General features: G+C 34.3%; 1 pseudogene across 1 annotated transcript in view; it reads left to right on the top strand.

Moving 5' to 3' along the window:
- The window catches only part of LOC309652623 (small nuclear ribonucleoprotein E pseudogene), a 409,018-nt pseudogene extending 381,649 nt beyond the window's left edge, over positions 1-27,369 (top strand). The window contains exon 2 of the transcript XR_014268750.1: positions 103-27,369. The product of XR_014268750.1 is annotated as a small nuclear ribonucleoprotein E pseudogene (transcript). The remainder of the gene's footprint in view (positions 1-102) is intronic.
- The last annotated feature ends 551 nt before the right edge of the window (positions 27,370-27,920 follow it).

The raw sequence follows: 27,920 nt of genomic DNA, 5'->3' as shown, positions 1-27,920 counted from the left end.
CTCTCTCCCTCTCTCTCTCTCTCTCTTTCTCTCTCTCTCTCTGTCTCTCTCTCTGTCTCTCTCTCTCTGTCTCTCTCTCTCTCTTTTGTTGAGTTGTTTTAGTATATGATTTATAAAGCCAGCATTTCTCCTCTGAACTTATATCTCAGCAAACCACACACTATTTTATCTTTTGTCACTATTCTTATATAACTAAATGGGTTCTTTTCTTCCTTCTTTGAGTAAAAAAATATTGTACGTGCTTATCTTAACTCGGGCAGTATACTAAATATTTATTAATTTTCTATTTGGTAATTCGGTAGAATATTGACACATAGAATCATTTAGTACTACATTATAACATTGTATAGAAATTTGCTGAAACTGTCAGTAGCAGGTGTAGGATTAAAATATAAAACATCAATTCTTCTTGAAGTTATGTAAGTAATACCTTTCAAAGATTTAGAAATTTAATGTGATTTGAACTTATAAATTAATGTTCAGCAAGAGTTTTAGCATGGGTGACTTTGTTTCAGAGATCTTGTCCTTTACATAAACTGTTTCTTTATCCATTTTGGTAATCATTTTATTTTATTTTATTTTTTTGGCTGCGTTGGGTCTTCGTTACTGTGCGCAGGTTTTCTCTAGTTGTGGCAGGTGGGAGCTACTCTTCGTTGTGGTGCATGGGCTTCTCATTGCGGTGCCTTCTCTTGTTGCAGAGGATGGGCTCTAGGCACGCGGGCTTCAGTAGTCACAGCACACAGGCTCAGTAGTTGCAGCACATGGACTCTAGGGCACACGGGCTTCAGTAGTTGTAGCACACGGGCTCAGTAGTTGTGGCTCGCGGACTCTAGAGCGCAGGCTCAGTAGTTGTGGCACACGGGCTTAGTTGCTCTGCAGCATGTGGGAGCTTCCTGGACCAGGGATCGAACCTGTGTCCCCTGCATTGGTAGGCAGATTCTTAACCACTGTGCCACCAGGGAAGTCCTGGTAATCATTTTATTTGTAGTAATTTTTTCTTTTTATAAAACATATTTTTCAAAGTTTTCTGAGAAATGGGATTTGCAGTTATCTCCTACACCCAAAGCATGTTATTTATCATTTATCAATTGTATGAATTTGCCTTGTTCACGAGTATTCCAAATACACAAAATTCAAGTAGCATGAACTAAAAATGTTATCTCATTATTCCTCAAAATTGTCTTTGAAGACAGTTTAATATGTGAGAGAATAAAATTTCTATCTAAATCTGAAATCTCTCTGTTCTAAAATACAAAACACCATCACTCTAAACCCTAAATCAAGTAGTATTTAAAATAGTATATACAAATAGAGCAATAAACTGTACGCCCTTGAATAAAAGCCAGTGTAAATAATTATTCTGTCAGGGGAGTGTGGTGGTAGAGGGCTTGTAAAACTGGATTGACTCTTTCAGATGAGTAGAAAAATCAGGTTATTTTAAGGAATGTAAGCTTAATGTGAAATATTTTATAAATTATGTTGAAATTTTTAGCCTCAAAGTTAATCTTGTAAAAACTCTTATCATGCCTCAGAAAACTTTGTGAAGATAGAACAGTAACCCTGTTTCCTTTTTCTTGTTGTTCCAATTCAACAAATATAACCCTAACTCCATTATTAATTAAATTTATATATTTCATTGGGTAATAAGCAATATATGATACTGGAAAATATATTTAATTTGCTACTTGTGTCCAATGACAATATAGCCCCTTAAACCAGTTTACTTGCAATGATAATATGTTGTATTTCACGAGGAAAAATTTCAATCATTATATAATATATATGACTGGACGCTTGCATTTGACTGTTACAGTGGGATGAAAGTCTAGATTTACTTTAGATTTTTTTAAAATTGCAAGCAGTCACCTTTTTTCTCACAGTGTCTTTACCTTTGAAGAACAAATAGTGGAAAGGATTTCAGGGAAAACTTTATATAAATTGCTGATAATAGATGCTGAAAATTCTATTTTCTTAAAATTGAGGGAGTCATAGAAATAATGGTTATGTCATTGTTTTATAGGTCACCAGTGAGTCTTTTTGCAGAAATTGCGTTCAGCTACCTCACCTTCAGTTAAAGGTTGCAGTAGTTGTGCAATTTTAATTTTCAATCCAATCTGCTTTTCTTTCTGAGAATTTTGTGGATTGTAATGTTAGAGAAACCTAATGTAAAGAAAAAGAAAAGGAAAAGTGTATATGTTTCTAGGACCATCATAATAGATAATGCAGTAATCAAAAGGAATTTTCTAAGAAACAGAGTTCATCTGTAATAGAAGTATTTTTAACCATAAAATAAATCCAAACCTACTGATTTATTTAATTTATTTATTGATAAACCTCCATTGGCATTATTCTGTATTTGATGGGCTTCTGAGAGAGACAGTGATTCTTGGAACCAAACCATCCCTTTATTTAAATGTAGAAAAGTTTCAGAAAGGGTTTGTAATGAAGATATATTTTTGTTAGAAATAATATATTTGGACTGAAAGAACTGATACGTTGTTAGTTCACTGTTGTCATATCTAAGTAACCTCACTGAAGGATAGAGATTAGTAGGACAAAAACGTTAATTTTTCATTTTCCCAAATATCAATACTTCACATTATTATAAAAATGAGCATTTTGCAGTCTTCTCATATTGCACTTCATAGTTGAGAGTTTGTAATTAAGTCACAGAGATGTAAAACTGAAAGAAAAATTCCCTTTACTGATTCAGGGGAGTCCTAAGTTTTTTTTCCCTGCAGCTTTATTGAGATATAATTGACATATAATCTTGTGCAAATTTAAGGTGTACAGTGTGCCAAGTCTTATTAAAAAGAGGGCCAATTTTCATTTCTCAACATCTTGGGACCAGTATCAAGGGGAGACTAACAATGAAGTGTGATGGCAGAGTAGACAAGAGGTCGCTATTACTATCACCGCTTCCCTTCCTAACAGGACCCTTGGAAAGTGTGGTAAAGAGTGAGAATGGAGGTCCCCACTGCCTTGAGATCAATAAAACTATATAGATTCTAAGCTCCATGAGGTTAGTTAATACATATGTCTTGCTAAATGATATATCTCCATCACTGACCCCGTTGCCAGGCACACAGCAGATTCTATCAATGTGCCAATTGGGTATGTTTATAGCAATTGCTCTAAGACTTGAAATCAACTACATATCAATGATGGGTAATGAATTGTTATAAGACCGTACCTACAAAGAGCATAGTGCAGTACCGGGTACATTGAATCACTCAATTGAGCTAAAAGGAATATAATAATAATTAACTATATTAAAATGCAAATACACAATGAACATATATTTATAATTTCTTAAGATAAATTGTAATTTTAGATTCATACCAGTGACCTGATTACGTTATTAGGCTCATTATCACAAGGATATTTGAAAGGCTTTTACCATATGATTTAATTTGCTGTCAATCAGATACGTTTTCATTTTAATATTACCAAAGATAGAAGTTTAAATTTTTAAAATGCCAGCAGGAGGAAGAGAAATAAAACAACATTTATTGAAAGCTTTTCAATGCTCTACAGAATTTGAGCTTATTTTAAACTCATTTTAATTAAAATATATTTTGTTCATTTTAATTTTTTCCATAGTTCAATATTTCTTGCAGAGAAACGTAGGTAAAAAAGAAAAAAAAACATTGTGGTAATACAGTGCACATGTTGTAGGCAGTTATGCTTTTGATATTTCTGACATTGCTTTAGAGTAGAGTCCTTAAATCTGGTTTCTGTTCAGCACATTGTGGTTTTAACACATTCTAGAAGCTCTTTTACCTCTAAGTCAAATCCTACTTGCAGCCCATCATTTAGCTTTGATCATTGCCTTTTTTTATTAGTATGTTTCATCTTTGTTGTATTTGTATTTAATTTTGAGGTATTTTACAAGCACCATTTATAAATATAATACAGTATGATGTTTATGTATGTATTCTCTTAAACATGTATGAATAAACCTTGTTAACTTGATAAATACTAGCTGTGCCCACAATGAAGAAGTAGTTTACAGGAAGAATACTGGAAGAAGTTGAATGTCTGCTCCAAACACCCAATGAGTGATTTCATTGTTACTTTCAATCTTCTTTCACACTTGTATCCCCCTCCCAGAGTGCTTCCCCGAAACTAAGGGAGTTGAGGGAAACTGGACCGAGACTGTCCCTCCCATGCTTACTGTGCATGTGTTCTAAATAACAAATGAAAGTATGATATTTGTAGAATCAGTAGTTTACAATCTATTGAACAGGACCAGTACTCAAATATATGAGTTTAGAGCAGAGGTTGGCAAATTTTTTCTATAAAGAGCTCGGTAATAAGTATTTTACACTTTGAGGACCATCTAGTCTCTGTCTCAACTACTCACTCTGCTGTGGTAGAATGAAAGCAGCCATAGATCATACATAAATGGATGAGTGTGGCTTTAGTCCAAAAAACAAACAAACAAACAAATCCCAAAAAGCTATTTTATTTATAAAATCAGACAATGGGCCATATTTGGTTTGGGGTCTTGTCAACCTGCTGGTTTAGAGGGTAGATTCTCATGCCCATACTTCCCAAGGCAAAATTCCATTGGCATAAAATCAGAACAAAATTTTATATAATAATTATTTTCAAGCTATTCAGTGATACATGAAAAGTATATGTTTATAACTAAAAATTGATACTCAGATAGAAACTAGATTACCAGTGTAATATATAATAAATTAATTGAACAGAGGACATAATGAACTAAGGAGTAGTGGAGTTTCAAGTGGAAAAAGCCTATATAATTTTTTAATGAAAATATAAGTAATTTGAATGTTATAGATACATTTTTAATGATTGTGTATTCTGTTATGCTGAATTCATTCATATGTATCCTGTTAAGTTGATAAATGTCACCTAGAACATAGGGCTCAATTTTGAATGCACATCTGAATCTCTCGGGAGTTTTAAGAATCACAGATGAAGCATTTCCATTTATGATCATGGCAGAATAACTGATAATAAAATTGCACCCCTATCCCCCCACCATGAATAACTAGAAAAATGCACAAAATATGTGGAACAACCCTTTTCAGACTTAAAAAACTGCTAGTGCAGGATCCCGGAGGGAAGGAAAAGAACAAGGTGAGCCCTCCAATAGCCCCCAATTTCAGTCCCAGGCATTTACTAGACTTCACTGAGCATAGCGGACTTCTCAGGCATAAGAGACAGAGACAAAAGTTTGGAGAGCTGAGGTGGCTGCAGAGTACCAGAGCAGAGAGAATTCTGCACTGAATGAGTCCTGTATATCTGAATTGGGGTCATATGGAACATTTGGCTGAATAAGTGTCACATGCATAAGGGGAGACTTGACAAGGCTGGGCAAAAGACAACTATCAGAGATCTGTAGACTAAACAGTCCTCACAGTTCACATGGGGCTGGAATATAACCAAAGTAGAGTAGCCTTATTGATTACCCTGAGAATTCAGTAGAGACCCCAGAAGGCCACATTATAGGAGGAAGGTTGTACTACCCCTAGAATAAAAGGTAACCTAGCTTAGCTATCTTTAAGAAGTCCTAACAAAGCTTAGAAAAAACTCTCAACAAGAAAATGCTGATATGCAAGTACATAATTGTCCAAAATGAAACTCAGTATCTTTTTCAAGGAAAACAACAAAATCTAGACAACGTCAACATTTATAATGTCCAATGTCCAATCAATAATTACTAAACATGTAGTTGGAAAATATGACTTAAACCAGGAAAAAATATCAGTTAAAATGACCCAGAATTGACAGATACAATAATATTAACAAAGAATTTTAAAAGTTATTATAAACATGACTCAGAAAATAAAGGAATCATTAATATAATGAAGAGAGAAAAAGGACCTGTTTAAAAAAAAAAAAAACGGGAAAAGAAAAGGAACTTGTAGATATGGAAATTATGCTGTGGCTGCATTTCTTCTCTCTCCTTAGCCCACTTGTCCTTGACCTGTCAGTAATAAGGAAATAGTTATAGCTAATGCTCTGCTGCTAATTTTGCTTCGCTTGGCATTTTAAATGGAATGTTCTTTATAGTGTATATTTATATTCACTTTTACTGGAGATTATTCCACCCTATAAAACTCATATCTAATATACTTAACAGCTGAGATTATTTGAAAGAAGTGAACTAACTTTGACTGTTAAACATATTTCTTAAATCAAAAGTGATATGTATGTTAAAGTTCCAATGAAACAAAATTATCAAATATTCAAAGTTAATTTTTTACAGTATATAGCTGCACTACATACTTGAAAGTTAAATCTGAGTCTGATTAGAGGATGTTTCTCCTTAATTCACTTTCATTTTCCCGTTCAGAAAGATTTGAGTACCTGTTCTATATTTGACAAGGATAATTTACTATATTTTCTCAAGCAATTTCTGGATGTTCCAAAGATATATCAGTAACCATCATATGCACCCATAATTAATGCCGGAGTTGAGTCAGCATACAGAAAGTATGGCCTTTGGATGGCAACTCTAGGCTGAACTCCTAATGTTCTGTTTCAGTTTCTGATGAGGTGATGAAGTGGAAAGCTTGTACGATGTAATTTTGCCATGTTTCTTTTGGGATTTTTGAAAGAGGATCAACGGCTTAAAATCACCAGATGAAACATTTCAGCTTTTCGGAGACTAGAATGAGGAAGGTCAAAGCTAATTTTTTTTAATTCTACCTGAAATATCTGAATCCATTCAAGATAAACCCAAGTAGAGGGGTAGTAATACTTACTAGGACTACAACAGTATGATACAAAATATGTGAAATATGGTATAATTCATACACATTCTACATTTTCAATATTAGGAACAGTTACAATCAATTTGTTTTCCAAAGATCAGCATAATGCCAAAACTTTAAAATGTAAATATTTCAATCTAAATAAACCAAAAACATGATGAGAATCAATTTATAAATGTAACATTTTTCAATAATTACTTTTTAATAATCCCTGCAGTAATGCTAATACTTACTTAATAAATTCATTTTGAATGATAGTCAATGGTTCGGATTTGCTTAGTATTTAATATTTATAATGTTTGCAGAAAATGAGCATTAACTATAAAGAACACCAGTTTCTAAATGTTTTAAATTGGTTTGGTTTCAAACAGCATTCTTTTAATAAATGCAATAACATATACACACATTTTTTAGAAAAAAAGATTGTAAGAATGTTCTGATAAACCAACCAAATGATCAGACATTATATTTTCTAAGGCATGAGGACATTTTTAAAGGCCTTCTACTTACCTAGCCAGGATAAAGAAACTGATAGAATATTCCAAAGGAATTACTTAAAACAAAGAAATTAGGACCACTTTGAAACCTCCTGAATCTTTCTTTTCCTTTTGTATTTCTGACAGGAGTGATCTTATTTCACCTATACGTTACCTTTCTGTACGTTTTGATTTTTCCATTGAGATCATTTTGTTCTTCTAGAATAATCGGAAGCTACTATGTTCTATCTCCCACCCCCACTCTATGAAGAATGTGAACAATTAATATTTAGTCCAGCTCAACTAGGAAATTGTTCTACTTTTTGTATGAAATGTATATCTCATACAGAAAAATGTATATATTATTCACTGTGTTATGTTAGCTATGTCTTTTTCAGAAAATATATATTATCACAGAAATTTCCAAGATTGTAATGGAGCCTGTTTATTATTACAATAGTATGACCTTTTTCAGACTTGTGTTTCCATTAACTGTTTTTTTAAATGAATTTCTGGGAAGAGTATGGTTCTTGTTACCATTTGCAAAGTATTTTGCACAATTTGATCTGGTTTATTTTTTCTCAGCGTTTGAGTATGAAAATTGCCAAATAGAAAATTTGAAATACTTGCATAGTGAATATCCAGATAACTACTACTTGAATTCTGCAATTGCTAACATCTTGCTATATTTGCTTTACCTCATATCATATATCTGTCCATCCCTGTATCCATCCGTCAATCCATCTTACTCTTGGGTGCATTTTACCCCTACACACATCAGCATGCATATCTTATTCTAGAGTTCAATATTTGTTTTCAGACATTTTATTCTTAGAGGCAAATTTCACACACAGTGAAATGAATCAATCTTGAGTGTACTGTGCCATGAGTTTTGACAAAAGCATACACAGTGTAACCAACTGCTCAAGATATTAAACAGATGCAAATCCCTATCAAGATATGAAACATTTCCATCACCCACAGATAATTTCTGCATGTCCCTCCCAAGTCAATTCCTTAGAAGTAACCCTTTTCACATTTTCTCCATAGTTTAGTTTTGAGCTTAGCCTAGTATCTCTGCCTCCAGTTTCTCCACACTCAAGTAGTCCATTTCTCACACTGTGCTAGAACATTATACCACTTCTGTAGTGAAAATCAAACAGACACAAAATAATATAAACTAAAAAGAATTGACCCCATCTATTAAATGATGGGACCATCATAACATTCCACATCCATTGCAATTTGGTCCCAAACTTCCTTTCTATCATTATTTATGATATTCCCCATAATTTCCATCAATTCTATAATCACACCGAACTATCTCTTATTCTCTGAATAAACCATAAGTATTATACTGTTATCTTGGGTCATACATAAGCATTTAATAGATTTAATAGTCATGGTTTTGGCTATCTGAGGATCCATGACATGTAGTAAATTTAAATATAGCTGAATGACAGATTTGAATTACAAGCTTCGCAAAACTGACATGTGGAAGCAAGACCTACAGTAAGTGAATGAGCACAGCCAGCTCCATACATCTGCCTCTCAATATAATGACATTTGTTATACATCAAGTATACATTCACTCTCACCCAGATTTTGAAAGGGTCACTTAATTTGTTTCACTGTTTTAAGGAGGAAATCATAAGCTATAAGGAAACACAGCTTACAGGATTCACAGCCTTAGGGTTTATTCCTCAGATATATAAATGTTCTGTCCTAGTTACTTCTCAGTGCTGCAAGAAATAGGAAAATAAACTTTTATTCTTATTCTAAATATATTAGTTTCTATCATAGCCTTTTATGCCTTTTCTTAATTACCTATTTACATGCTAATTCTTCCTTACAAATTAAAGAAAATTAGGAAGCATCCCACATACTTGAAATGCTCTAGATTGCCTTTTAGAAAATATAATTGAGCTGTTTCTTTCTTAGCAAGATAAAAAAAGGATTTTTTAGAGACCATGATGGATTGGTTATATATAGAAACTAATATCAATCTAATATCTTAAAAATATATCTTATATACATAATCATTTTTCTTTCATCTGTTTTGAATATTTTTCTCTCTTATACTACCCCATGTGCTACATTCACACAAATTTGAGAACAAAATGTGGATGGATAAGTTGGGTTTTTTGCCTCATACTAACAATTTCAGTTGATTGTATTTTAGGAATCAAGAAAAGATTGGAAACTTGTCTCCAAATATTTTTATCTCACAGGAAATTTCTTCTATTCAACTGACAATAAAACTGCCCAGTTTTGAGAGATTCATGTAGGAATTGATAAATGTATAACACATAAGTGAGACATAAAAAAATATGATTTTAAAAATCATGTCAATACTATTATAGATAACTCCCTCAAAGCAAGCTAAACTGATGTAGAAATAATTTTTAAAACTATCAAAAGAGTTCATGAGATGTATAATACATGATGTCATATTATCCACAGACAGTATTTGCATTAAATTTGGAAGGAGAAATTAGAACCTCAGAGGCTCAACACAAGAGTTTATATGTCTTACGGCTGATTCAAATGTTGTTTAGCAGAGAATCTGCATATCATAGTCATTCAGGGACATAGGCTGATGGAAGCTCCAAAGTGAAATGTTTCCATCATCTCTCAAAATGAGGGATTGTGGGAAATCATGTAATGGCTTGTAAAGATCCCACTTAAAGAGACGTCTCTTCCCCTGATTTTTAATTGGCTAAAGCAAGTCGCATGGCCACACTCAACTTTAAAGTGTATATGGAAGTGCCAACCTAAAACATGTGCCTGAAAGGAGAAGAGGAGCAGAATGTAAACAGCTTCAGTGATCACTTCAGTATTTCTGGCAGTTTATGATCAACTGGTTTTTGTGAAAGCCTGAGATTTTTTTCTTTTTGCATTTGTAGTTGGGACTGTCCATCACCACTGAAAGCAACAGTTTACTTAGGTATGTTGGGTAAGTGGGTGGGGTTTCTTTAACTCTTTTATCAAGTAACTTTCATCATTCACAATTTCTTAGCTTTTCATATATTTACTAACTGAGTAGGGATTGCTAATCTAATGGCCCATCCCATTAACTGAGCAATAATAATGAATTAGTGATGTAATTGTGCTTTGAAAGAAATGGCCTCTTCTTTCTTTTTTGTGCCTTCTCCCATTACCATAAGGTACAAGATGGGTCCATCAGGTACACCTTGGTGCCTTGTTGTGTTTAACTCACATATGTGTATATGTGTGTGTGTGTATGTGTGTGAGAGAAAGAGATCTGGGAAAATGGAAATGCATACTAATAATGTCCAATGGAGTTTTGAAGGTTTCAGGAAAATAAAATAGCCCAACTGGGTCTGAAATTAAAAGTTAGAGAGGTCAGATGGTGTTAGGCTTGAAGGGCATTCTAGGATCATAGGAGCAGGAACCAGAACTGGTGTGTCTTATGCCAAAGCACCACAAGCAATTCAGTATGAGGAAGGGAGGGCTGGGAGAGACAAGAACTAGATCATGATGTGTCATATATTATGTTAAGAACTTTGGATATTATCCCATAAAATGAGATTACAATAGGAACATGTTTTAAAAATTGTGAATCAGTATGTTGTACACTTGAAACATATAATATTGTATATCAACTATACCTCAACAGAAAGAAAAGAACATGTTTTGGATGTATTTGGTGTATCTGGTTGTATATGGCCATTAGACAGTTGGATATTTCAGTTGAAATTATGGCGACAGCTTGTCGCTGGAGAAAGAGATTTGAATGTGATCAGCATGGAGATGGTGGTGATAGATGTATACTCTATCTATCTCTACTATAGATCAGCGTATAGTAGAGACTGGAAAATTTACCCATGGGAAAATTGTGTAGAGGGAGAAAAGCAGTGGTCAAATGATGAAACCAAAGATTCTTGAATATGTTATTATTTTCTATTTATACCAGTTGTAGGGAAAATTAGCTTACTCTCCATGGCAGAATCTACTGACTACAATTCTGAAAATTACTGGCAAGGAGAAGTACAGTGTTCTCTAAAAGCCGTAATGATGGGGATAGGGAGAACAGAGCGTGAGCTACTCAAGCTTGTCAAATAAAAAGGAAATGACAGACAGCAGCTTGTTTATAGTGCTCACTATGTATCACGTACCATTCTAAATTATATATATGTCCTCACTTAATCCTCACAACAGATTGGAACAGAGAAAGGTCAAGTAACTTGACAAACTAGTAAGAGCTAAAACAGGGATTTTTTTTTTAAAGAGCAGAATTTTTACCCAGGACTTTTGGCTGCAGCATCTCTGCTCTCAACCATCACTGCCTCTCTCTGCTTAAACTAGTTCCATAGTTTTCAGAATTTAGCTAGTGATATCATGGTGATATTTTAAAATCTTATAACTTCAGCTATAGTCTTCCTGGCCTTGTATTAGAAGCAGCTAATATGCTACATTTCCTTGCTTCGGTTTGTACTCTAGTAGGTTCTGACTTTTTGATAATTGCTATAGTGATATTAACAATAACAAATGGAACGTTAAGTGTGCCTATTTATTAAGTTAACTATTATTTATTGGGAAATCAGAAGCTATTTAAACTCTTTTAAAAAAATTCACAGAGGAAGTAGAAATATTAAGAAAATTTAGAATAAAGATGTCCTATGATAAAGATATCCAGCTGTTTAATCTTTGTGACATCAGTTTCCTCATCTGTGAAATGATATCTACATTACAGAATAGTTGTGGGAGTCAAAGTTTGTGTTCATAGAACATCCCATATAATACTTGCAAACGAATTTCTCAATATTTTGTATACTTCATTTAAAAATATATATGAAATTACAACTCAGAGTTGTATTCCAAACATAATGACTGCTATAAGGAAGAGAAACATTATTGTCTAGCTATTAGTAGAACGTTAAATTGTCTTACCTTCATTCACTTCACAAAAATCTAATTTCATGTAAAATTTAAATCTTAGAATAATGATATCTTAATGTCAGGTTAGGAGTACTTTGAAATTTTTAGTTTCAGTATTCTAAAATTAGACATCTAATTTGTACCACCTCAAAGGATGCCCATAAACGTCTTTCATACATCCAAGTTTGTGAGGTAGAGCTAATATGACTTTAAAATAACATTTTAGTCATAGGTAAAGGGAAAATAAATTTCTCAAAAATATCCCATTAAGATAAGGAAAGAATAAAGTCAGTGAAATGAAAATCCCTTCACATAATAGTCTGCTATCATGTATAATTAAAATCTCATTTGTGGACTTCCCTGGTGGCACAGTGGTTAAGAATCCGCCTGCCAATGCAGGGGACACGGATTCGATCCCTGGTCCAGGAAGATCCCACATGCCGCGGAGCAGCTGAGCCCACGTGCCACAACTACTGAGCTCGCGTGCCACAACTATGAAGCCTGCACACCCTAGAACCCGTGCTCCTCAACAAGAGAAGCCACTGCAATGAGAAGCCCGGGCACCATAACGAAGAGTAGCCCCTGCTCGCCGCAACTAGAGAAAGCCGGCGCACAGCAACGAAGACCCAATGCAGCCAAAAATAAATAAATAAATTTTAAAAATAAAATAAAATAAAAAATAAAATAAAATCTCATTTGTTTTAGAAGTCTAGGAAAATATTCCCATTCAAACATAAGCTGCTTATAAAGAACTGGGGAAGATGAAATAGAGGGCTTTATTTTTCCTAATCATATATAATGTCTGTATATGTGTGTTAGCATTTTTGAATTTGCATTAATATTGAAATATTAATTTGAGTCTGTTGAGAAAACATTTACTGAACACCTACTCTGTGTGGCACTATGTAAGGTTTTGAAGATACAAAGGAGAAAAGGTACTTACCAGCAGGCAGATCACAACGTAGTGAGGGACAGCCAGTCAGAAAATCAATAACTTCAAGAGCAACAAGAAGAAATTACTATGGAAACAGAGATGGGTGCTATATTCTTAGGGAAGTGATTAGGAAAAGCTTAATAAATGAAATGATGTTTTGCGTGGACTTTTATGTTTTCAATAGGAGGGGATAATGTGCATAGCAGTGTGATCATAAGTAATGGGGGGAAGAAAAAAAGATCAGAGAATCTAGTAAATTATATTTTAGGCAATTAAAATGTTCATAATATCTATTCATATTATATACTTATAATAGCTATTTTGTAAGAATTTGCAAAAATATTCCACTTACTATAAAACCTTTTAAAGTTTCACAAAATGTTGACTTTGATTTAGCAAAATTAATTTAATGGGGTTACAAAGTGCTGATTTGGTAATATGTAGAAAACGATTGGAGCAAACCTGAGGAAAACGAATACCTTCTAATAGAATACTTTTAAAATAGAATTTTGTCATTTCTTCATACTCTGGTTATGTGTGTGTGTGGTGAGGGGGGGTGATTTAACATGTGTGCAGGTATGTGATGAAAAATATTTAAAACTTGTGTGACCATATAGGGCTTTTGTAAATAATACTCCCCATCTATCTATCTATCATCTATCTATCTGCAGCTATCTGTCTATCTATCTATCTATCTATCTAGTTTTTCTCACCAGAAAAAAGAAAAAGAATAAATATAGACTGTATGTGAGTGCCAATGGGAAACTATTTTAACAAAACTACCTGTTCTCGGCCTTGATATAAAATTTAGAATTTGCTCACCTAACTTGTTAGAATTAAGTCATGACATGCAATAGCTGCTGGTGGCAAAGAAGATGGTAGGAAAGTAAAACTCTCTAAAATATAAAATTTTTGGAATATGTATCTTAGGGCTTTAGGCATTGTAGCTGTATAGAGACAACTGTTGTAAGAAATGTGATTGTAGGCTACATCTTAATACTTTATTTTCTTCTTCCTCCCCCTTCTTTTTTCCCTGGGAGTTAGTTATATATCAGATAGTTACCTAGAACTCTAACACATGTGCTTTTCCCATACCCCAAACCCACTCCTTGGAGATGGTTTGTATGGAGAGGCATTTTAGTGATCAGTGATTGTAGAATCACAGGATATCATTCTGGAAACATAGTTACTTGATAATTTCTCATTCAAAATCTAAACTCGCTCTTAGGAAGAGCTGTTGTACTAAATAGATCAATTACTATTTTTATACTATCATCATAATAATCTAGAAGAAAAAGTGCTGTACTAAGCACTTTAAGTACATTATATAATATGCAGAAAATATAGGCATGTAAAAACACGTGCACACACACTTTTCCAAACCCCTCCAAAGATGTTGCTTTTGAAATATGCTCACTTATTATATCATCTTCCTGAATAAATAACTGGGAAATAGCAAAACTATTTGGCTTGAGAAACTGAATTCTTCCAAATGTGGAATTTGAGTATAAGCCAACACTATTAATTTCACTGGACTATCCAAATGCAAGCATCTGGATGTGAGTATATTAACAAGAATCATGTTTCTATTTCAAATGGCTTAAATATTAGTTTGCAATATTATACATGTTTTAATACAAAACTATTATTACCAGTCTCTTTTATCTAAGCCACTGAACAAACCTTAGTATTCACAAATTGTCTTCATCTTCAGACTTCAAACAGTGACAGATAATGTCTGTCGTCTTTTAGTTGTCTGATACTACAGACCTACTACAGTGTGTACTGCAGGGGTTGTGTACCTCAAAGTACATATTTTAAATTGCTTATTTATGTATATTTTGCTTTATTACAAAGAGGATTGGATGCAGCTTACAGTCTTAGCAGATTGAACTGATGCAAATCCGCTTTGACCCCCATCTACCTCCACCACTAGCAATTACAAGCACATAGAAGTGTCGGATGAAATATATTCAAAAAAATTCAAATATTTTTGCAATTTAAAGCCAATCTCAAAAAAAAAAGTCTACTCCTAAAGTATCAGCAAAGAGTAAAGAACAAAAATACAACAATAAGAGAGTGGCCTTACGCCACAGAGGTTTAAATTATTAATTTTTGAACCTGAAGCGAGAATTACTACAACATGAATGAAACTCAAAAGCCTTATGCTAAGTGAAAAAACACGACTCAAAAGGTTATGTACTGGGCTACTGGTTACAGATAGAATGGAATAGACTCATTTCTCTCTGCTCCTCCCTGATAAATATAGCTGAAGACCCTGGACTAATTATAACAGACAATCATAAGAGGACTCTGAAAGGTGGAAGGAAGAGAGCATACTGGGTAGGGAATCTCTGGTCTTGAGGAATGACATGATGGCAAGTTCTCTGTTTTTTTCTTTTCTTTTTCTTATCTTTTTTTTAAATAAATATTTTATATATCCTGACTGGGCGTCGGATTAATGTGTAATATGGAACACCAAATAGGCACATACCCAAAAAAACCCAAAGAAAAACCTGATTTCTCAGCCAAAAGGTGAGGAAAGGGGCAGCCTAGGATGATAGAGATTTTTTGACAAATAATTGCCCAACCCCAAGCAAACACCATGAGTGACCCCCCGACTCCCTTCCCCTGTGGGGTCAGTGGAGACTGAGTGAGGAGCCTGGACTTCACACTGTTCTCCTGGTGGTGGCAGGGGGAGCCCTTCACCTTCTTAACTAGGGAGTTGGAGAATCTCGAAGAGAGGAAGAAGCAGGAGAAAGAGATTCTTTAAACTTACAGAGGAAGCCCTGGGCAGATCCTTGAGCAACCCACATGTGAAAATGACCCAAATTATCACACCTAAGGGATCAAGAACTGAACTGTAATGTGGAATAACACCCAGGTTTTCAGAGTGATATCTTAGTGGTATACTTCATAAAAGGAGTCGATCAGAATAGCACTGCAAAGGTTCTGAAAATTAAGTTGTCATTGGATCCACAACCCTCAAAAGTAGGTCAAGACCTACAGACTAAACCTACACAGACTGACTACCTGCTAAAATCGAAGATTTAAATAGGACCCAGAATCTCCTAACATAATAGTCAAAATATCCAGGATACAGTCGTTAATCACTAGTCACACCAAGAACCAGTAAAATTACCACCTGAATGATAAAAGGTAGATGCTGGTGCCAAGATGACTCAGATGTAGGAAGTATCTCACAAGGATTTTAAAGCAGTTATCATAAAAATGCTTCAATGAGCAATACTTAAAACAAATGAAACAAAGAAATTATCAGCAAAGAAATAGAAGCTATATAAAAGAGCCAGACTAATGGCTCAACCCACGGAAGAGTTAGTAACCTGAGATATAATGGACATTTAAAATATTAAGAATACCATGAAAAACTATGCCCATACATTTGACAAAAAGGTTAAAAATGAAAACTGTGTATAAAAGTATAGCTTAGAAGTTTAACTTAAAAAAGAGAAATTCAGAATAAAAACAGAAAAAAACCTTAAAAGTGAATCAATCAAAATGAACCATTCAAATAAAGCACTGGGATTATATAATTTTATATTAGTTATTATTCAAGGAAGTATAACCTCTGTTATACAGAGTGATTCAGAAAATAGAAAAAGAGGAGAAAAGCATCATTACTGTTTGGTTAAATTTTTATCTTAAGTTGATAGGTTAAATTTTAACTTAGGTTTTTAACCGAAATTTCTTTTACAGCAGGAGTACAAATGATTTATTTCCAAATAACAAAACGCCAAACTCTACCATTCAAAAAACGTCAAACACCCAAAGATATTTTAACCATGGGCAATACATATTACTAGGTAACTAAGTTGCTCCTTTTTAAAAAAAAATTTTTTTAATAGACTTTTTCAATGAGCTAGTGAAATGATGGAGGGCATCTAACCGGAATGGTGGTTTTGATTTAGGGATAGTTAATCAGGAACCATTATTTCTGACAGTAATTAGGAAGTGGATCCAGTTTTCTGTTACAGTCACTTACATATATATTACAACAAAATATATACATCTATGACAACAGAATTATCTTTTCAGTCTGTGAGAGACTGCTCATCCTTCTATTTCCTATACCAGAAGCAGGACAAATGAGAATACAGAAGTACCCAGATAGTTTATTCAAACTGTTATAAAGTCATAAAAGCATAGTTAAAGAGATTGGTGGGTGAGAATGAACGCATTCCTGTTCGCTTTATAGGACACTACAATCTGTTCCTCCAGAGGCAATACCTACTCAGCCTTCTCTCACAATAGCGTTAAGGCACAGGTTCTAATCATCATCAGTAACTGAAGATCTATATTGAGTTCTCCATTACTGTTTTACTTAAAACCAATTTCCAGGGTGTGCAGGATAGTGGGGTCTTTGTGAGCTTCCACCATGACGTACCGGGGCCAGGGCCAGAAGGTGCAGAAGGTGATGGTGCAGCCCATCAATCTCATCTTCAGATACTTGCAAAATAGATCTCGGATTCAGGTGTGGCTTTATGAGCAAGTGAATATGCGGATAGAGGGCTGTATCATTGGTTTTGATGGGTATATGAACCTCATATTAGATGATGCAGAAGAGATTCATTCTAAAACAAAGTCAAGAAAACAGCTGAGTCGCATCATGCTAAAAGGAGATAACATTACTGTGCTCCAAAGTGTCTCCAACTAGAAATGATCAATGAAGTGAGAAATTGTTGAGAAGGCAATACAGTTTTTTTAGGTGTCCTTTGTTGGAAGTGTAGTTCTAAAGCATTTATTCATATTGTTTTGCTCACCTTTATGTTATTACCAGATGACAATGCTGTGGGATTGTTTTTATTAAAATATTTACATTGTTTCCTTCTAAAAACAAACAAACAAACAATTTCCACCTTTGGAAGGATATGCCAGGGAAATATCAATAAAAATGTCCCTCTTAGTGTAGATGTAAATGGCTGTTGCCTTTCTGGAGGCAAATGGACAGCATATGTTAAAATTTAAATATGAATACAGTTTGATCCAGTAGTTATTTTGTTTAAAAGCAAGGAATAGAGAATAGTTATTAAGAACACTGATCCTGATGCTAGATAGCATGTGTGGAACTCCCAGGTCTAGCACTTACTAGCTGTGTGAACTTAGACAAGTCACTTTTTACCTTCAGTGCAATGAAAGGATAATAATAACACCTTTCTCACATAACACAGTGCTTGGCACATAATATTATCTTAAAGAAATCATTGTACAAGTGCACCAGGAGGCATATACAAGAATCCTCCTAACAATATTTTTCTAAAAGCTTAAAACAATAGACTACTTAAATGACAACTAGCATAGAAGTTGCTAAAGACTTGCATTTAGAAATCTTGGATCACTGTACCCCTGTACATAAATGAGATATATTTCATACTACGGAATGACAATAGCTTCAATACAAATTGAGTGGGAAAAATTGCAGATTGACATAAACCATATTATTTAATTTTCCTGTAAAATGTAAAACATGTATTTGTCTTATAGCTATTTTAATAAATGTATTTAAGTCTCTAGAAAGAGATCTAAAAGTATAAATACCAAATTGATAGCAGTAGATACTTTGGGGAGAGGACTGGAATTTTGATGAGATCAAGGCAATTTTTTCCATATATAAAGTTTTCATTTTTACAAGATATATGTGTGTGTCACTTAATTTAAACAAATTTAAAATTAAATAAAAACAGCACAAATTTTATAAGTTGTTTTCACAGTGTGGTCAAGTAAAGAAATGTTGACCAGAGACCATCAATGTTGCATTTCGAGAATAAATTTTGAATATGTATTTAAATGGTGTGCTTGTCTGTTAAGCCAATGGACCTTTGCTTTGTGATAATAAACGAGCAGATTTTTTAGAAATAAGACAAATTTATCTTTTGGTCCAAGCAACCTGGACCTTATCCATAGAGTTAATAAGCACCCTCAAAATTTGAGGAATGAAAAATCCTGCCTGGATGCTTTATATATTTAAGTTTTTTAATGGTACGTGAAGGAACATTTCATAGCCCAGACAGGAGAAGCCTTTGGTATATAAAGTTCAGAGTATTGGTTTTCATTTACAAAACTTATTTTGCCAATATATGAGAAGTTGACAATTTATATCTGGGCTCCTAAGCCCTCATTCTTCAAAGTCACATGACCCATCACTAGTTCCCTAGTTTCTCATTCCTGGACTTACTGGTCAATATTTAGGTGCTGAGAAACAATTAAATAGGACACAAAAAGTAAAGCTTAAAGGGCTATTTTTAAAAGATCATATATCTTAGAATGCATCAATTGCCACAAACAGGATAATGGAAAGATTGAAATAAATCTTTTCCAATTTGCCATCTATTCAACTCAAAGTAAAACCTGAAGGATTCAGAGGAGAAACCATGTATGTGATTGGGAACAAACACAGTGCTAAGAATTTTATTTTTATCTTCAGAATTGGATTATAAAATATTACCATTTTTCATCACATTTCTTTTTCTAATAGATCTAAAAACAAATCCAAAAACATCACAATGTCATGAAATTGTGATATTCGTAAAGCTCCATCTTGATCAGATTAAAGTAATGAGAAGGCCCACATACTAAAAAGTTAATGGTACACCCTTAATATGTAATAATATATTAAAAAATTCATTAAACCATAAAACAAGTATAAGCAAGTATAACAGCGTTCTGCTTTTTCCTTTGATTACAAAGTTGGTGTTTTATTGAAAATTCTTAATAGAACACTAACCAAAATCACTGTGTATATTTTTCTGCTGCTCTAAACATTTAGTTTGCCTTTTGGGTAAGCTGGGGTTAAGTTCTCCAAAAAAATAGAGGAACTCTACAAGCAAGTACAGTTCCATTAATAAAGGAATGAAATGGACACATAGTAGTCTCATTAGAAACTATTGTAATATTCCTAATTGTACATATATTCTGATACATAATGAGATAGTCTCTGTTTTTTAACTCTGAGCTAAAACTATTTTCATATTTCAAATATTTCATATTAACTCAAATGTCAGCTTTACTTTGTACGTGTTATATATCTTTTTAATATATTATCAGTGTTTTTATTGACCAGTGTCATTTGAGAAAAAGTTGTATCATCTCATTAAAGATAATTGTAGTTGATGAATTCATGAAAAAGAGGAAGGATGTGTAAATGCATAAGTAGACTGTCTTACTACATAATAATTTATATATAAAGTTCTAAAATGGACAGTGCATTCTATATTTAAGCAAGTAACTGCAAATACATTAGTTTATAAATTTGTAACATTATAATTTTAATGTGGATCACATACATTGACTTTTCAAAAAAAAGTTTTATTCTGAAAAGTATGCTAAACCTCTTAGTGATTGCAAATAAAATTTAGACAAAAGAAAAATGTATCATTTCACTATTTTGAGATCTTTGAAGGATGAAAGTTTGTCTTAACTCGTTATCTCCAGCACTTTATCCTATGCAAATACTCAGAAGGTATCTATTTCTAACTAAAGTTCATAAAACTTTAGTGGAAAAATACAAGACTATTCAGATATGTGATGATAAGTTTAGAGATGCTGATTAGCTGAACTCATATCCATTAATCCACGGTTATCAAGATATTTTAAGCCAACCTAAATATATCCAAATATACGTCTTCTTAATCTTACTGTCCTGGATTTTGAATACAAGCACATGTGTAACTCTGAATTACTGAGGTAATTATGGTTGTGTGCTGACCTGGCTAGATGAGTAGTGATTTGGGGCTCCCGTTACCTTGGCATCTGTTCTGAGTTAATAAAAATAAAATTCAGCGTGTTTCTTGTTTGTTTGATTTGGTTTTCTTGTTTTGTCCTTCCACACCTACAAATGTGACTATAGGAAAATCAGAGCTGTGAAAAAGCTTGTGAGAAATCAGTAAATACTAGTGACATTTACGTTTCATCACCTCATGATAGGCGTCTACTTGAACTTTATCAGCCTTCTGAAAGTCGATGAAACAAATGATAATGACAGAATAATGGCCAAGTAACACTTGAAGTGAGAGTTCTATATAAAAATTATGTATATGTATATATATTAACATGGTCAAACTTTAGGGAAAATTTCAGATTCTCAAAGATTTAATTGTATCTATATACTAAGAAACAAAAAATGCCTTTTAGAAAAAGAAAAAAATCAATCTAAACTGTGTTTCTCTTCATGGACTCTTTAAATACTTGGTGGCATCTCAAAGCCTGTGTTTTACTTATGTATTGAATATTACTGCATAGAAAACCATCCTAAACTTCATGGTGCAAAGTGACAACTATTTTATTATGGTCATGGATTCTGAGGTGCAGGGATTTGGAAAGGGCTCCTTAGGGTCAGCCTGTCTCTCTTCTATAATGTCAGAGACCTTACTTGCAAGATAAATCCACAGCTGGAGGCTGGAATCATCTAAAGTTTATTCATTCACTAGTCTGGTGTTTAATGATGGCTTTTGCCTGGGACCTCAGAAGGGGCTCTTGGCCAGAACTCCTACACAGGGCTTCTTCATGTGATTCTTTGTTTCCTCACTGCGTGGTGACTGAATTCCAAGAGCAAGCATCCCGAGAGAACTAGGTGAAAATGGTATCATCTTCTATGAACTTTAATGACATATCCCGAGAAGTTACAAGATTGCCCAAATTCAAAGAAGAGGAACATATAGACCCTATCGCTTGCTGGTCCGTGTGTTACAGTCACAATGTAAGAAAATCATGTGGGATAGAAGATACTGTTGTGGCTGTTTATGGAAAATGCAGTCTGGCCCAGGCGGATTGAAGGGACACTACACAAGAGAAAATATACAAATGGACCAATAAACAGAAGAGAAGACCACCAGGGTCATTAGTCATAAGAGAAATGCAAATGAAAACCACAACAAGTTATTACTACACACCCACTGGAATGGCTAATTAAAGAGATAGAATAGACCTAGTGTTAGTATGTGGAGCAATTGCAACCCTCATATATTGCCAGCGGGAATGCAAAGAGCGTAACCACTTTGGAAAATAGCTTGGCAGTTTCTCACAAAGTCAAAAATACCCTTACCATATAATCCAGCAGTTGCACTCCAAGTTTTTGACCCCAGAGAAATTAAGACACATGTCCACACAAATATTTCTGTATGAATGTTTATAGCAGCTTTTTTTCATATTAGCAAAAATCTGGCAACAACTCAAAGCCCATCAGTAGGTGAATAAATAATCAAACTTTTGTGTTTATGGAATTCTACTCATCAATAAAAGGGAAGAAATTACCAATACATGCCACACATGGAAAGTTTTGAAAGACATTATGCTGTGCAAAAGGAGCCATGGAAAAGAGTGCATATGATTTCATTTATATGAAATTCCAGAAAACATCAAAGTAATCTATAATGACCAAGAACAAACCAGTGGTTGAGGCTGAGAGTGGGTAAGAGGAAAACCACCTTCTGGAAGCTGGAGTGTAAGCCTGCTTTACTTTTAGCCAATCATGTACTCCCCTTCAGGAATTTGAATCTAAGGAGATGGTGTGGTGATGGAAGGGTGGTTGAGAATTTAGTCATGCCCTTGATGACATGCTGACAACATCTAAGTCCGGGAAAATGTTGCCAAGTCAGTATCATATCCTGGCAGTTTCTGTAGCATGGCGTTGATTGTGTCTCCATTACTCAGATCCCTTTGTTTTCTACTCATCTTCTGAGCTTGGTTCTTAAGCTTTCCTATTGATTCTGTAAGCTGAAGCTGTTCTTCCAATAAATTTACATTCGGCTGAAGTTACTTTGAGTAAGCTTCTGTTGCCTTAAGAAAAAGAACCCTGACTGGAACAGACTCCTAGGTGCTGAATGATGGAAATTTTTCTTATTATGCAGCAGGAAAACTTTTCAGTAGGGAATTCAATAGGAAAGTACTGTTGTGTGCAATATACCTAATGATACCATTGTTTTCAGTGCACCCTGGCTTACATTACAATCGTATTCTAAGAATCATCATACTTTGTCTTAATTTTGCAGAAGATAGTAATAAATGGCCTGGTTTCTTGATCTTTCATCTGTCAAGGTCCCTCATTTGGGGACGCTTAATTTTAAAACTCAGGCTCAAATCAATATCCCCCTCTGGAATAATCTCCTTTCTATTGGAGGGTTTCTTACTGTCTCAGTTGATGATTCTATTGATCAGCTTCAAGTTCACCTTTGATGCTGATTCTGCTCTTATTTCTAATAACTGGCTCTTGTCTATATACTTGGCAAAGGCTTTTTCTTCTTACTCTAGTTAATTCACTAGATCTTTGTCATTTCCCCATCTCTGAGCAGACATTTTAGTACTGAGTCCCTTTAATTGCTTTGGTACTACCTTAAGCCAAGCCTCCATCATGTTGAGCATTGCCTTTTAGTACTTCTATTGATTACCAGTCAACAGATTTCACTAACACCGTTTTCCTGCCAGAACATCCACTGGCTGCCCTCCAGTGGACATTGCTGATTACGTGGGCAGGCTGCCTGCTTGCTTATCTTTCTGCCTACTGCCTACTGGCAAATCCCCTAACACTCAAGTAGCCAGTCCAGATTCTCACTATTAATTGCCAGAAACTTCTCAGACCGTGTTTCCTATAGCTTGATGAAGTCTCTGGTTCCTAGGTCTCTTGGTGTGTCTACTCAGTTTTGATGGATGATTTGGTAAAATCATAACTTTTGTTTTCATTTTTAGTGTAGTTAAAATCCATTTTTATTCTTATACTTGGCCTGGTTAGATTAGATTAGGTTTCTTATATTATGTATTCTCTTTTTTATTTCTCTCTCTCTCTCAATATAGTTAGAGAAACTTTCATCATTATTGAAGCCATCTGGGAAATTTCTGGAAACATTCTCCAAATTTTAAATTTATACAAGAAGATAGTAGAGTCTTTGTAATACTGTGAATTTAATTCCTCTGTCTGAAAACAGGTACATAACAGAGGCTGAATTTCAATAGAAGGAGAGATTAGATTTTCTCAGTGTCCTACGTATTTTCATTTCATTTCATTTTCATTACGTTTTAGATTAGAGTTATTTTTTGATAAGATCAATATAATAATAGAGCATTGTTGTTCAAAACATGTAACATCAATATTTGGAGATAATTTTTTTTCCTCCTATTGCCTCACAAAATAAACATTTTTAAAGACCATCTTTTTAATGTATGTAAGTGTAGAAGCAAAATCTACCTAAACATTTTATACTTTTCATAACATAAAACCACTTGGAACTGGGACTCTGCCAGGTTTATGAATGCATCCATGCTGTTTATCTGGATCGGCACTTTGGAATGTTTATCAGGACAGATGTACACTCTATACTTCCTAATGAAAGATAGGCAGATGCGGGAATATATTTTGTATTGGGATTAATATAATTTTTAATATTTGGATTAATATTAATGCCTGTTTAAAGTTACCAGAGGCATTTAATTATATTCCATTTCAAAGGACATTTCATTCTGTTTATTTGGAATTTTATTCATAAGAACAATATCAAATTAATGTTATGTATACAGTTATGATAAGCCTTTCTTTACATAAATATTATTTATCATTCATGGACAAAAGTGTAAAAACAAACTATCTATTACTACATGTATCAAGATCAGACTTCAGGACTGTTGATATGATAGTTAATGGTTCTCATTGTCCCATTGATTTGGGTTGGCTCTTGATATCCCAGAACGGTAATGACCTAAGGAGCAGATTTCAGTTTACTTTTACCAAAGTTTGTTACAGAAGAATAGCTTGACAATAGCTATGCTTATATTGAAACCACTGGGCCAGCATTCTTAAGCATTGAAATAAAGATTGTAAGCAGTTCCATCACTAAGATGTTTAAGGGTGTAGTTTGTGCCCAATTCATTCAGATAGACCCACACTAGGGCAATATTCTTTCCTTTTCTTTTCTACCCTCCAACACTAAATCAGATGGTTTTGATACTCTATGATTTTATTCTCAATTAAGTGAATTTCTTCACTTGCTTTTTGAACTTACTCAGGCTAAATTGACTTTTTTTATCTTTTCCTTCTGTCTTATGCTGTGGTATTGTGGTTGATTACACCTACATGGATGAAAATCCAAATTTATTTTAAGGATATTGTTGATTTTGCCTATATTTATATTTGTGACATTTTTCTGTGTTAGGATATGGTAAATTTTGGAATAAGAAATGTGTTAAGTGCCTCAGTTTTCACAAGAGGAAGTTATATTTATTACCTACTTATCTGGAGCACTGAAGTATTTGCAGTAAGTAATTGTTTATTTGCATTTTAGGTACACGTATAACTTTCCCTTAATGTCCCTAAGGACTTGAGAAAAGTACTGTTCACAAAATCCACGCTGTAGTGACAGTTTAAGAGATAATTGGTTATTCTGGGTGTTCCAGTTTAGATCCCCAAAGAGCAATGCACTTGGACTACATTAACTCAGCTCCCTGAAGAAATGCTTTTGTTTTCATGGAGAGCTAGGTAAACATACTCATCTGATAATATTTCTGCAATCCCTCGTACCTTCATCTCTCTTTATTCTAAATAGCTTCTGATCTTTATTTTCATCTTTATTTTACTTGATTAGTTCTAACAGCCTAACATTTTTCAAACAGTTCTAGATACAGATATAAAATATCTGGTCAATACTCTCTTCTCCCTGGTTGGAGGATTATCTTTTGCTATCTTATCCTAAGCCCTCCAGTATGTTAACTGATTCAGAGCAGTATAAGCTTAGTTGCTTTTGCATTTTCCCATTCGCTTCATTATTTTGCCTATTCTTTATTGAATACCTACTTACTCTGTGCAAGGTAGAGTAGAAAGTATGGTACATCTTTTTTCTCATTAAATCCTTACAACTGCATATTTGGAGGCAAAATACAGATTTAGAAGTTAAGCAACTGGTATTTAATAGATAATTAAAAACAAGTGCCCGATTGTTTTTAAACAATTGGTATGATTTTTAAAAAAATAACAAATTAGCTCTCTAACATTGTCTCTAAACAGGACTTCCATTTTTCTGCACTATTATAGTTAACAAAATCAAAGACCTGGGACTTCCCGGGTGGTGCAGTGGTTAAGAATCCACCTGCCAATGCAGGGAACAAGGGTTCAAGCCCTGGTCTGGGAAGATCCCACATGCCGTGGAGCAACTAAGCCCATGTGCCACAGCTACTGAGCCTGCACTCTAGAGCCTGTGAGCCACAACTACTGAGCCTGTGTGCCACAACTACTGAGCCCGTGTGCCACAGCTACTGAAGCCCACACGCCTAGAGCCCACGCTCCGCAACAAGAGAAGCCACTGCAATGAGAAGCCCGTGCACCGCAATGAAAACCCAGGGCAGCCAATAAATAAATAAATAAATAAATAAATTTATATTAAAAAAATCAAAGGCCTGAATTTACAGTAAAAGGGATTAAAAATAAAATAAGATGTATGGATGGACTGATGGCTGGGTAAAAATGTGATAATGCAAATACAGCAAAATGTTATTTGTAGGATCTAGGTGGTACACATTTGAGAGTTCATTGTATAATTCTTTCAAATCTTTTCATAACAAAATGCTGGGAAAAATAAATACTTGATTTTCTCATAGTATGTTGGTCCTTGCCTACTCAGGCAGTGTGTTTGTTGCTCTATGATTTGAAGGTACCACTTTGCTGATATGTAAGGAAATAGAGCATAGTAACCAAAAACACAGTGTCTGGAGTTGCATATTTTTACTTACTTTCTGGCTCCTCCACTTACTAGCACTTGAACTTCAGGATTCCTCATCTGTGTACTAGGAAAAAAATAGTACCTACCCCATATGATTATAGGTTAGATGAGAAGATGAATGGAAGGCACTTAGAAAAATGACTGGCACATGTTAAGAGCTCAATAAATATTAGCTATTATTATTACTTATCTTACGGTGCAAGTGTAGATATTGCTGATTTTTCTCTGCTGTACTCTTCTTAGCCAGAAGTAGGTTTCAAAAGCCAACAGCCTGTGGATATTTTCCTTCTAATCCCTGACCTTACCCAAAAGAAGAAATGTTGGTAGGATCCCCATATGTCATATTTTTGTATATTTTAGCTTTTCTATTTTAGAAACAGTATTATAATCAACGTGAGTCTTTAATTTGGTGGTGTTTATACTGCATCTCTTCTACTAAGGCATGGAAGACTATTATTAAGTTGAAGTCAACAGTGTCTTGAAATAAAGAAATAACGTTAAAACTTGTGATCCACTTTCTCCAATTTCAAGTGTTAGGTATGAGTTGACAGTCATTAAGTTAAACTACAGTGAGGGAAGTGAATTGCTAATGACTTTTTTTTTTTTAATTAATTAATTTTATTTTTATTTTTGGCTGTGTTGGGTCTTCGTTTCTGTGCGAGGGCTTTCTCTAGTTGTGGCAAGCGGGGGCCACTCTTCATCGCGGTGCGCGGGCCTCTCACTATCGCGGCCTCTCCTGTTGCGGAGCACAAGCTCCAGACGCGCAGGCTCAGTAATTGTGGCTCACGGGCCCAGTTGCTCTGCGGCATGTGGGATCTTCCCAGATCAGGGCTCGAACCCGTGTCCCCTGCATTAGCAGGCAGACTCTCAACCACTGTGCCACCAGGGAAGCCCTAATGACTTTTTAAAAACTAAAACTACTAGTTAGCATATATTGCCTGATAACCCAATTATGTATCTTTTTTGTCCAACACCAATTCTGCTCAAAGGTAGATGAATTACAACATATTTTATACAAGTACTATTACAGTTTTCTCCTTTGCACAATAAAATTAAAACACCTTTGTCATTTGTTTGTATAGGGGTTACATCAGGTAAAAATAATATTTGCTTAATTAATAGGGTTGTGATATCTAAACCA

The sequence above is a fragment of the Balaenoptera physalus genome (assembly GCF_965194825.1).
Source record: "Balaenoptera physalus genome assembly, chromosome: X".
Classification (NCBI taxonomy): domain Eukaryota; kingdom Metazoa; phylum Chordata; class Mammalia; order Artiodactyla; family Balaenopteridae; genus Balaenoptera; species Balaenoptera physalus.
This window is presented reverse-complemented; position numbering and strand designations above follow the sequence as displayed.